The sequence below is a fragment of the Silene latifolia genome, chromosome 10 (genome assembly GCF_048544455.1).
Source record: "Silene latifolia isolate original U9 population chromosome 10, ASM4854445v1, whole genome shotgun sequence".
Classification (NCBI taxonomy): Eukaryota; Viridiplantae; Streptophyta; class Magnoliopsida; order Caryophyllales; family Caryophyllaceae; genus Silene; species Silene latifolia.
Window position 1 is genome coordinate 64,990,413 of NC_133535.1, and position 13,347 is coordinate 65,003,759.

The 13,347-nt window shown below is 40.2% G+C and overlaps 1 non-coding gene across 1 annotated transcript; it reads right to left on the minus strand.

Annotated features, from left to right (window-relative positions):
* Window positions 1-12,985: 12,985 nt before the first annotated feature.
* Window positions 12,986-13,092, minus strand: LOC141609586 (small nucleolar RNA R71). Its single transcript, XR_012527513.1, has one exon. It is a non-coding gene; the product is annotated as a small nucleolar RNA R71 (small nucleolar RNA).
* Between the last annotated feature and the right edge of the window lie 255 nt (window positions 13,093-13,347).

Below are 13,347 nucleotides of genomic sequence, written 5' to 3' on the forward strand. Positions count from 1 at the left end.
GAATGAAGGTATATCTATTTACATAGTACACCGAATAGATGAGATCTATGGTCTCAAGTAAGTTCTATATGACAAAAGAGACCAAGTGAAGTAATCGAAAGAACATATTCTTATGATAACTACACGAGGAGACCAAAAGAAAGTTTTGGAAGAAAAATGACTAATGTAAAGTCTTAACAAGTTTTTGACTAAGTTCTATATGATAAATTTTGACCAATAGTTTCAACCTTGAGATTTACTTAAGAGCCTAAATAAATCATAGTAACATACTAGTTATTATCGAGTTGCAAAGATTGATATACCGATATCTTCAATGACCAAGTTTTAACCACGCAAATGTCATTGCTTAACCTCATTATGAAATGGTTAAACCTCCTTCCGAAAGGGTATTTTCGAAGGACGTGTTCTAGATATTATTTATATTTGAATAATGACATTGCTACACATCATTATGACATGAGTGTGTTAGAGATTTAAAATCTCTTTCCGTAAGGTTAAGATGAGACCTCTTCGAAATAGGTATTTTGAAAGGATATGATGGGAACATATATGGTTTTATCTTAATAACTTGGCAATGCAATTTATGTTTCAATTCTTGAAAAGTTTCGATTGAGAAGTCAATTCAAAATATGTAGAATTGAGTGGGAGTTAGGAAATTCTCATGTGAAGACATGGAATTTAGTGGGAGCTATCATCCTTTGAATGTTTACAACTCATCACTCATTGAAGAATGACGAGATAATACCTTCTTTTCATAAAGAAGCATTTGAGTTTTCAATTCTGGATGATTATGGACTATGATGAATCCAATTACATCAAGGGATGTTGGATTAGTATTAAGAGATACACATCGTATCAACATTCACATAGGTTATTTATGAAGATGAAAATGGAATTGCCATTAGCAGTCATGGTCGTTCATTGAACCTATGAACGGTTGATCTCATGATTATTAGTAACTAATGTTTCCGTCATTAGAATAATCATGCACATGTCCAAATAATGAATCATATGCATAAGAGCGGATGATTCATTGGTAAGCCACAATAGAAACGTCATGAATTCTCAAGTAGAATCTGATGAGCGATTTCGGTGTTTGTCAGAATGCTCTTATATGTGTCAAGAGGTTGCGCATATTAATGAAAATCCGAGCACATGTAAAGATTTATGAGAATCCTTAACCCTTCAAGCTAGAAAGAGAAATAAGAAGTTTTGGAAAGATACTTAGTTGAATAAGAAGTTACTCAAAACTAATCTTTCCTAACTATGCTAAGATTTGTGAGAAGTGCTTGGCCAATCGTCTTGTCAAATTGTTGCAAGACTCTACAAACGTATACCTAGTACATTGTGTGTGGATGGAGTGCTTGATCAGTACAAGTTATATCATTCACCACAAATTCGTTCGTTATGTGATAATCGATAAGAAAGTTCTTTCAAGATAAAGAACCAAAACCGAGGTCGGGAACCTTGATGTGTACTTGGTAAGGTTCATGCTATGAGAGAGAACATGAATTTAAAGGAAAATGCAAGTGTAAGAAGTTTGAACACATGGACACATGGCATGTTAAACTTCTATTGCAATCAATAAGTGTTTACACTTACGATATACATCACAAGGTTGTAATATGATATTGACTACCCGAGTGTGATGTCGACATTTGTCGTTTGAGTTATTATTAACTCACCTTGTACATTGTTATATCCAAACGGGTTGTGGAGACAATTGAATCCCGTTAAAGTGAACACGGATTAACATTGTATTTGCCCATAGTTACTTGTATGAGGTGACGTCTCGAAGTGACTAGAGTGTGATGCGATTGATGGCAAGTTCAAGTGCCATAGAGTCATGTGAGATGACTAGTCGATCACATAGGCGATCGTTAGGAACATTTTGTCGGGCCTAATGACCGCTTATAGAGTTCTGGCAAATTTATATAGCCTGGTCGTGGCGAGAGCTACTATAGTATTCGAATGAGTCGATTCTTTTAACTAAAGACTGTTCACCTAAGATGGCACAGTTTCAGATTAACTTTGATTTGTGTTACTACGACCTTCGTAAATGGGGTCAAATGGGCATATTTTGGGTTATGATGGCTGTGGCTAGTCGAAGGGAATGAGTGCGATAGGAATTGTCCACCCCTAGCCAGGGTTATAACAATATCTCAGGGCCACTCGAGGAGTAATGAACTGGAAATGCGTGGCCACGCTCGGACAGTATCTATGATAGATAAGTCTGGTCAATCAGTTATTCTCCAGATCGAGGAAACCACTCTCGATATGATCACTTGCAAGTACGACCTGAAAGACACCTTGCATTGAGTGGGAGATAGTAATAGGACAAGAGAATTGGTGACGCACACTTGTCGAGGACAAGTGGGAGATTGTTGGAATATGTGTCCTCCGACAATAATGCGATCACGACTGTTGATCATGATGATCATATGTTTAAATCTCATTTTAAAGAATACAATTGGGAAGTAATATTTTACACAACTCGGTCAACATATATCGGTAATGATTGGCTGACTAGAGTTTGACATTACTGTCGTGCGACGGTGGTGATCAGTTGATCCCCTAGGTCATACCTATAGGGCAACACTCTTAATTGATCATTTAATTAATCGTATAATCTTACGAGTTAATTAAATTACTTGAAAATTGACGGACGATTTTGGAAGTAAAATTTACGTATCATATTGAAATGTGATTAAATGAGATACGGTCTGAGTAATCGAATTGTATCATTACTCGGATGAAATAATTGTTTAAGGTAACAATTGAATTGAATGAATTATTATAAATACAATCTGTTGTGATTTATAAATGGTAAAATATTTTGGTACAAGTAATTATGAAATTACTAAGTCAATTTTTGTATGTGACGTATTTTTAATAATACGTTGATTTTTAATATGTTAAAAATACACAACAAATTTATGCTACATATGACATGTGACATTTTGACAATTGACAAAAATAATATGGATTCCATATTATCCATATGGACCGAAAATTAGGAGAGGATTGAGCTAATTATATGTTGATTTTAATTAGTGGAAGACATAATCATTCTTTGATAGCCTAGCCATGCAACCCTAGTTTGCATTGTGAAGGCAAACTAGTGCATGCATTGGCTCAATTTTTCCTTCCCTCCTCTTCCTTGCCCGGTTTTTCACAAGGGAAAAACAAAAGGTTTTTGCCTTATATTTTTCATATACACTACATTCATTAGTGTGGAAAAATTATTATTCATTCACTCATCAAAAATAAGATTTTTAGAAAGATAAAAACTTCTTCCTTCCTCTTCTCCTCTAACCGGTTTTAGAGAGAGAAAATACCAATTTATTTTGGGTCTTTTTTCACTAGATTAATATTGTACTAGTTCTTATAATATTAATTTTAATTAAGAGAAAGCCTTGGGTATTAAGCTTAGGGAGAGATCCTACACTTGGATCTTAGTTCTTCCATTAAAGGAAAGCACAAGAACAAGAGAGAAAGGTGATCTCTCTTGTGCCCATAAAACCGAAACATCCAATGTAAGAACATGATTTCTCCTCTATTTTGCTCATTTGTTTGCATGCATAAAATCCATCTTTAATTTTATGACAAATTAAATTAAGACATATATGAATATGTAAGTATATAGATCTACTTTTCCTTCAGAAACACGACATGGGTGCTTTTAATTTTGGATCGCTTTTGAGCTTGAAGCTGATCAAGGTAGTCAAACCATTCCTAGATGCTTGTCTTGATTATTGGGACCCGAATTATCACGTATTTGCCTTCCCTGGAGGCGACATTTGCCCATTTCCCGAAGAAATTGCTGCGATTGGTGGTTGGGACCCGGAACATTTGCCTGCTATTCCCTCCACCTCTCAAGGGTATAAGAACAAGTTTAGAGACTTGCTTGGGTTGGCAAGAGCTGATGTGGATCGTCTTGTGACTTCTAAAGGAGTGCGAATGTTGGATTTCGTCGACCGATTCATCAATAGGGCAGATCCCACTATCTCTTATGTTGCGAGGCGAATGGCATTCGGGTTTTGCCTATTACATGTATAGGTCCTTCAAGGGCATGTTGATGAGGATTTGAGAGGCGACCCTCGTCTCTTGAGCTTGATTGAGCAAATGGAGTTGTGTAGGAGCCCAGCTTGTCTGTGCTTAGGAGAGATCCTGTTGGGTTTCGATAACAGGAAAGCCAATCGCGATCTACCTTATTTGAGAAGTCCCATTATTTTGCAGGTAAAAGAACTCTCTCTTTTTTTCTTCTCTCTTCTTTTTTCGTTTTTTTTTTGTTTTTTAACTCCTGCATCTGGTAGGTCTGGCTTATGGAGCGTCTTCGATTGATAGAGCCCCCAGTTAATGTTCCTGCTTATCATGCTCGCTCAATTACAATGAGGACCAGGCTTTATATGGTGAACTTCACTCGAGTTTGCAATTACTGGGAAAACAAACTGAAGAGTGAAGATGGCCCCTTAATTAGATGGATCGTACCATGGTGGCATCTCAAATCTGTCACTGGAGTATCTTGTTTGGATCCAACCCGATCTGTTCGCATTCCCGGCTTGGAGTTTATGATATGCATCTTCCCGGAGAGGTTGATAAGGTAGGTTGGATTGAAGCATATGATCCCGAAGCTTGACACTGTCCCGCGGACTGCCGTGGCGCTTACTACTGAGAGTCGAAGAGAATAGGCCATCAAATGGGCTCAGAGGAACATTTGATTCTTGAATTCTTCTGTTAGTGCTCTATGGGTGTCGGATTCTTATCTGCGTTGGAGGAAAGCTACTACTCCGGAGGAGCGCGAGAGATTAAGGAAGCGCGAGCCTGTTGACTACAAGGTTCACGAGGTGGAAAAGGAGAAGGAGAAGCATCTGACTGAGGGAGAGGAAGAAGTCGGATTTCGAGTTGTTCATCCTTCGAAGAAACCAAAGACTTCTCCTACCGTCGAGATGGTGGATGACAAGAATGGCAAAGAAAGACCACGAGAGAGACCATTGGTGATTAGGTCGGAAGTGGCGCAAGTGCGTCCGGCTCGAGGTCGGGACAAGAAATTTTACAAAAATGACAAAGGCAAGGGGAAAATGGAAAAGTAGCCTAAGTCTTTATTATTATTTATTATTATTATTATTATTATTGTAAGAAGAAGTTAGGGTTTTTAGAATCCTAGCCTATTTATTTTTATTGTGTAACGTACTATTATTATTAAAGAAATGAAATAAAAAGGTTAAGTGGTTATGAAACCGTTATGATTTTCTATGATTATTCTTGTCGAATTTCAAATGCAATTGCAAATGTCCTTCTATTTACATTTAAGACAATTCAATGGGTTGTATCCCGTGAGGGATTGCCTACGTATTCATTTAGAAAATAAAATCAAACCCTTGCGCGTATTTCGAGTAAATGTAAAAGAATAATTGTTCTAAGCAAGAGCTTGTAATGAACTTAGAAAATAAGCATGAGCTTTACTTACTCCTAAAATGCAATTTAGTTTATTTGATGGTATGAGAATGACAAATTGTCAAAATGCAAGAGCAAGATGACATTAGCTTAGTCCAGCTTGGCCAGGGGCCGTTTATTGCGTGCCACAGGAGCGACACGTGGGGTTACGCGAGGCGCGTTTTTTGCTCCTATTCTAGTCATAGTAACGTTTCAGTTGGACAAGGTTTGTTGGGTTGGCAAATTCATTCCCATCTAGGTCTGTGATTTTAACCGCATCCCGTGGAAGTATGGACTTGACTAGGAATGGCCCGGCCCAATTGGGTCTGAATTTGCTCGTGGATCGACAGGTAAAAGAGCCCTAATTGATTTGAAGACCAAGTCTCCTTCTTTGATGTTCCTTGGCCTAACCCTTTTGTTGAAGGCTCGTTTGATACGTGCTTGGTACGTTTTCACATTGTGTAATGCACGTAACCTTCGTTCATCCAGGAGGATGAGTTCTTCATATCTATCCCTTTTCCACTCGGCTTCTGGGATTTGACTTTCGGGTAAAATATGCAAGGATGGTACTTCTAGCTCGACTGGTTGTACAACCTCCATGTCGTAGGTCAAATAGAAAGGGGTGGCCCCAGTGGGCGTCCTAACAGATATACGGTATACCCATAAAGCAAAGGGTATATTGCTCGGCCAATCTCTATAGTTGTCAATCATTTTCTTGAGAATCGTGACAACGTTCTTGTTTGCTGCCTCTACCGCGCCATTGGTTTGTGGTCTATATGGCGAGGAGTGGTGATGCTTAATTTTGTACTTGGCTAGCACTTGTTCAGTCTCAGCTTGGAATTGTGATCCATTGTCACTGATGATCTCATGTGGGTAACCATATCGACAGATAATGTTGTTTTGTATGAACTTTGCCACGTTTTTGGCAGTAAGACTGGTGTAGGAAGCCGCTTCTACCCACTTGGTGAAATAATCGATTGCTACTAGGATGAAACAGTGACCTCCTGTTCCAGCTGGAGTGATCTTGCCGATGATGTCAATTCCCCAAGCATAAAATGGCCAGGGTGAAGTCATGGTGTAAAGCAATGAAGGAGGGACATGTTGTACGTTCCCGAAAATCTAGCAATTATGGCAATGTCTTACATATTTGATGCAATCAGATTCCATCGTGGTCCAATAATACCCTAAACGTGTGATTTTCTTTGCCATCGTGGGTCCACTCATATGAGGGCCACATTCTCCATCATGGACTTCTTCCATCACTTTCTGTGCCTGTGAATGATCAAGACAACGTAGGATTACACCAAGAGGTGTTCTTTTATATAATTCTCCTTGCATGAGAACGTATTGGGAAGCTAGCAAGCGGATGGCGCGTTGTCCCCTTTTGTCCATTTCTGGTGGATAGGTGTCATTGAGCTTGAAGTTTAGGATTTCTTGGAACCAAGGTTCCTCCGCAATTTCTTCTTCATCGGCGATTTGGTGCACATAAGCTGGCTCTGATCGTCGTTCGATGCATAAAGGCATTTCTACCATGCTATCCGGCATATTAATCAAAGATGCAAGTTTTGCAAGAGCATCTGCAAATTGATTTTCTTCTCGGGGTAGATGTAGGTAGGTCACTTGGTCGAAAACTTAGGCAAATTGGTCTATTCTGGCTTGATAAGGTGCTAACCTTTCGCTTCGGATTTTCCAAGATCCCGTAATTTGATTGATGATCAAAGATGAATCCCCATGTACTCGAAGATTCTTGATGCCTAAACTTACTGCCGCTTGCAATCCGATGAGACAGGCTTCGTATTCTGCAGCGTTATTTGTCACCTCGAAGTCGAGTTTGACAGAGATTGGTGTATGCTCGCCTTCAGGAGAAATGAGCAAAACTCTTATTCCAAATCCTCTTAAATTTGGTGCCCCATCAAAATAGAGGTCCCAGGAGTCTACATCCGTTTGGAGTATATCCTCATCCGGAAACGACCAGGTGTCTATCGTTTGTGTATAATTGATGGGATTTTCTGCGAAGAATTCGGCAACGGTGCGCCCCTTTATAACTTTCAAAGGTACATACTTGAGATTGAACTCTGATAGCATCAAAGTCCATCTTGCTAAACGTCCATTGAGAACGGGTTTCTCGAAGAGGTATTTGACAGGATCCATTTTGGAGTATATTTTGACAGAGTAGTTAAGCATGTAATGGCGTAGCTTCTTCATTGCCCACACAAGGGTGAGGCATGTCTTCTCGAGTGGTGTGTATTTGTACTCGTACTCCAAGAACTTCTTACTAAGGTAGTAGATGACTCTTTCTTCTTTTCCTACAGTTTGAGCTAGCATGACGCACATGGCCGTTTCAGTTACCGTGAGATATAAACCAAGAGGTTGATCTCGTTGAGGTGGAATGAGCACTGGTGGTTTGGCTAGTATTTCCTTTATTCGTTCGAAAGCCTTCTGACAGTCATCATCCCACATGGTGTGATCTGTTTTCTTTAACTTTTTGAAGATAGGTTCGCAGATCATGGTGAGTTTCGATATGGATCGACTTATGTATTGCACCTTACCTAGGAATCCTCTAACTTCTTTCTCCATTTGAGGTTGTGGCATTTCGATTAGAGCTTTGATCTTGGAAGGGTCTATTTCTATACCTCGTTGGCTAACGACGTATCCCAGAAGTTTGCCTGATGTTACTCCGAATGCGCACTTTTGAGGGTTGAGCCTCATGTTGTACTTCCGTAGCCTTGAGAAGAATTTACGAAGGTTCGCAATGTGTCCCTCTCTTTCCTTGGACTTGACAATCATGTCATCTAAGTATACCTCAACTTCTTTATGCATCATGTCATGTAAGAGCGTAGTTGCGGTGCATTAGTATGTAGCTCCGGTGTTGATTAACCCAAATGGCATAACCGTGTAGCAATAGGTTCCCCATTGAGTGACAAAGGCGGTCTTATGCATGTCTTCTAAGGCCATCTTGATCTGGTTATATCCTGCGTATCCATCCATGAAGGATAGTAACGCGTGACCCTCCGTATTATCCATTAATATGTCGATATGTGGTAGAGGAAAGTCATCCTTAGGACTCACTTTGTTTAAGTCTCTAAAGTCAACACAAACACGAATTCTCCCATCCTTTTTAGGTACGGGTACTATGTTAGCTACCTAGTCTGAGTACTCGGAAACTTTGATGAACCCGGCTTTAAATTGTTTATCGACTTCTTCTTTGATCTTGAGAGCCCATTCTGTCCTCATTCGACGAAGCTTCTATTTCACAGGTTTGAAACCTGTTTTGATTGGGATTATATGCTCTATGATGTCCCTGTCGATCCCTGGCATATCTTTGTAGGACCAAGAAAAAACGTCTTTGAACTCATGCAGGAGGTCTATGAAATTGGCCCTTTCGGTGGGGCTCAAGGTTGTCCCTATCCTAAGTTCTTGGGGTTCTAGTTCGGTTCCTACGTTGATGAGTTCAGTATTTTCTATCACTGGTCCCCCTTCCCCCTCTTGTAGTATTTATTTGGCTATGTAGGGAGGTATTTCGATTGAGTCTGGGTCTGGGTCATCCTCATCATCATCGTAAACAGAATTGCATTCAAGATAACAAGAAGAGTAAGCAGAACCTGATTTATTTATATTAAAATTTGAGAAAAGTTGAAACAAAGAAGCCATCTGATCTTTAGTCAGTGGCGGTAAAGGGACAGCGGTTGGGACATTTCCCGAAATACTGTTGCTATTTGACACTAAGCTAGGAGAAACGAGGGGAGTGGAAATGACGACAGGAGGAGACTCTCTAGGTACTTCTCTAGACTCCGACTCTGACTCCGACTCTGACTCTGACTCGAATTCATCGTTTTCTGGTTCTCCTTTGAACATCTCTCCTTCTCCAGTGGTGAGCTTGAACAGTCTTACTTGATTGTTTGTCCACTTGATCGATTTTCTCCATCCTTTCTGCTGACTGGTTTTAGTTTCTGCGCCCAGTGTGGTAATGATCTCATCTATGATGCTTTCGGCGCTCTTGATTAAGGGAAGATCTTGGAGGTAGGCATCTTCCTCGCTATCTGTCCATATCCTATTGATCACCTCTTCTTTTGGGGAGATAAGATGTGAGCAATCTAAGGTAGATTCATCACTTGTAATCATCAGAACTCCAAGAGGATTCTGAGTGTTGTTAGGCTTACCTCCCGGTGGTATTGGTAGGCGACCGTCTTCAATCATATCTTGTACATTTTTCAGTTTGTAGCATTTTTCTGTATCATGTCCCTTACCTCTATGGTATCCGCAGTACGAATTCTCATCCCAGAACTTGGATTTCTTTTCTGGTTCGGGTGTAGGGCCTATGGGTTGAAGTTTACCCAGCTTCATCAACCTTTTCAGAGCGTTGGAATATGTGTCCCCTAAATTTGTGAATTTCCTTGGAGGGGTATTCTTCTTAGATGGCTCGAGAAGGTTAACTTCATCAGTTTTGCTAGTAGAGCCGTAAGAACGACTTGTCGAGCCTTGATATCCACGACCTGTCGTTTTGGACAAGAGCCCTTTACGAATGTCATCTTCGATCCTCGTCCCTAGTACTGTTAAATCTTTGAAGGTCTTGATGTTTTGATACCTCAAATTATTTGCATAAATGGGCTTTAGGTTGTCCACGAATTTCTTCACGAGGGTAGCTTCATCCGGACGTTCAACAAGTTGAGTACTAGTCTTCCTCCATCGACTTAGGAAGTCGGTGAAACCTTCTTTGTCATTTTGGGTAAGAACCTCTAAAGTGCACATGTTGACTTGGATTTCAGCATTATCCGCATATTGTTTAGCAAATTCGATTGCGGCATCATCCCAGGTAGCGATTTGCTTGTGCTCTAGCGAATAGAACCATTGTTTTGGGATGGTGTCAAGAGATGAAGGAAAGATCCTTAAGAACATCTCGGGTTTAATGCCTTTGATAGACATGTAATCCTTGAAAGCACGGATATGGTTCAAAGGGTTTTCGTGCCTCTTGAACTTAGGGATATCCGTCATGTTGAAGTTGGTTGGCAACTTGGAACTCACGGCCTCATATTTGCGATTGTTTACCCTATAAATGTCATCCCCTTTAAGATACATCAATTGCTCCTCCAAGTATTGGAGTCATTTCTCAGCTGCAGTCATACCCATGGGAGGGTTTTCGTCCCCGAAGTTGTTCACAAATTCATCAGACACTTCACTTTCTCGAGGAGGCATCCTAGTTTCCACGGTATATATTCGGCCCTCAATGGTGTCAAGGCGATCATACACTTGGTCTTGATTACCTTGGAGACGAGCTAGCGCGGCTAGGATTTGATCATTACCATTCTGGAGTTGGTTGAAGTTCACGTCGCTTGTTTCAGGCATCTTGGAAACTGGATAAGAGATCGACGACGAATCAAAATACGATCGACCATTCTAGCACACTTATGATATGTGCCTAATATATAGTCTTTTTAGCCTATTTTAGAACGTATTTCGATGCATTTTTATACTGTTTCTATGGTAATTTGCCCCGAATTGGCTACTTTGGTTCGTTTTGTCCATTTTGTAGAATTGAACGCGAAAGTAGTGGAATCGTACTCTCGTCCTTTTTGCATGCATTTAGAGGAGACGGGATTGTTCAAGAGTGAGATACTGCATTTGGAAGCGTCATGGCACGGATTACGAGGCATTTAGGCGCGGACTTGAGCTGATTTGAAGATAAAGAACTCGATTGAGCAGTTTTACCACTCGATCGAGTGGTTTCTACGTCCCAGATTGGTCGATCGAGTGGTTTTCCACTCGATCCTTAGCGTGCAGAAAGACCAGTTACTCGATCGAGTAAATTTCTACTCGATCGAGTAGATTTGTTGAGGTTTTTGCTCGATCGAGTGGTTTTAATCCACTCGATCGAGTGGTTTCGCTATTTATGGGCTTTAAACAGCCCGTGTGATGATTTATTTCGCAAAACTCATTTACTTTTCTATTTAAACCTACGTTAACTAGGTTAATGAGCATCTTTTATCTATCTTTTCATCATCTAAACTTTCTACTGTAAACTTGTTACGTTGCTTATTTCTCTCTACTGTAACCTTACTTTTGGGATTATTCTTGCTCGGATTTTGTTCTTTACGCCGCAATTCGCTTGATTGTAATTCCTTCCTCTCTTCTTTGTAATAATCGATCATTGTTTGCTTTAATTTCTCGTTTACTCTATTTATTTCTTTTGCCCTAATTTCTCTTTATGCAATTTATTATTTATTTCATTATGTTTACTGCTGGAATTTTATCTGCTGTTAGTTTAATTAGTGATATGAGTAGCTAAACCGTTTTCATGTTGGGATTAGGGGATCTGCGGTAGGAAAGTGACGTTGTAGTAAATGAATTAGACGAATTGATTACAAGGCTCTGTCACCATAGCAATTTAATTGTATTTATCCGACTTAGTTGAGTGCACACTTCTAAGTTAACCTTTAATCTAGCTAAATATAATCCTAGATCGAAAGATTGGACTAAATAGGCCTGCTATGAACAGTAGACTACCCTGACGAGAATGAAAGTTAAGTTAGCGGTATTTTAGGATAGAAAGTGGACCGAGAGGACCTTTCAACATCCGTCTTACATTAATTCATCTGAGTCATTTACAGCTGAGTCACTGGACTACCGTAGTGAACCTAAATCTTGGCATGTCCCTCTCTATCTGATAGTTTTTATCCTCATTTCCCGCCTTACTGCTCTTGCCCTTTATTCCTCTTCCTTTAAAACTCGTAGTTTAGATAACAAATCAAACAACCCCCCCATTTGTGACCAAATTGACGGACTTCTACAAATATCTTGCCTCCCTGTGGAGATCGACCTGACTTCCCTAGCTATATAGTTAGTTGAGTTAGTTTATTTTTGACAGGTATACGACAGACGTGTCAAATTTTGGCGCCGTTGCCGGGGAGGCAATTGCCCTATTTGTTTTTCGTTCCGTTTATTTTCCGTCTCAGGGAATTTTTATTCCTTGAGGAAGTTTTTATTCATTTCCTTTCAGTGTTGTTTATGCCCAGGTCAGACAGGTGTGAATTAGTTTCAGCTGATTCAGAGCCGGAGAGATTATTCAGGCATAGACTCCGTCTGATAAGGAAATCACGAAAGGAAGACTTGAGTACTTTCGAGCCAGAGCTTGATCATTTTCTTTTCACGGAAGACAGTCCGATTTCTACAAAGAAAGATGCCTAAACTTTCTAGTCATTCAGTGCCTAAAGCATCCTCTATTCCGAAGGGTTTCAATCTTCAGACTGAGGATGGGAACACATTTGATATCCGCCCTTCTTATATTAATCTGGTGGAGCGAAATATCTATAGAGGCATGACAGGTGAAGATCCTAGGAAGAATATGGAGACCTTTACCGATTACTGGTCTACTATCCCCGCCACTGAGGGGGTAACTCAAGACAAGATTAAGGAAGTTCTATTTCCTTTCTCTTTAGCTGATTCAGCCAAGGAGTGGCTGACTGACTTGGACCGCACAGCTGCTGGGGTTACAGATTGGGAGTCTCTTGCTCTTGCATTTTACAAGAGATACTTCCCTCCACAACGCACCAATTTGCTGAGGGCCAAGATTACTAGTTTCAGACAGGCTCCCGATGAAAGTTTCTATGAAGCATGGACACGATTCAAGAAGTTAGTGAGGTCTATTCCTCACCATGGTTTTGACCCATGGTTCCTAGCCAATCAGTTCTACAATGGGCTGTATGATGACCATAGAGCCATACTTGATGCGGCATCTAGTGGGAGATTCCAAGAGAACACCGATGATTATAAGGGGTGGTCTCTTATTGAAGAAATGGCTAATCACAGTGCTAAATATGGTAACCCGAGGGATGGGATTAGAACAGTTCATGCAGTCGATAAGCAGGTTTTGGCTCAGCTGGAAACCATGAATGCTAGGTTCGACAAGTTGGAATT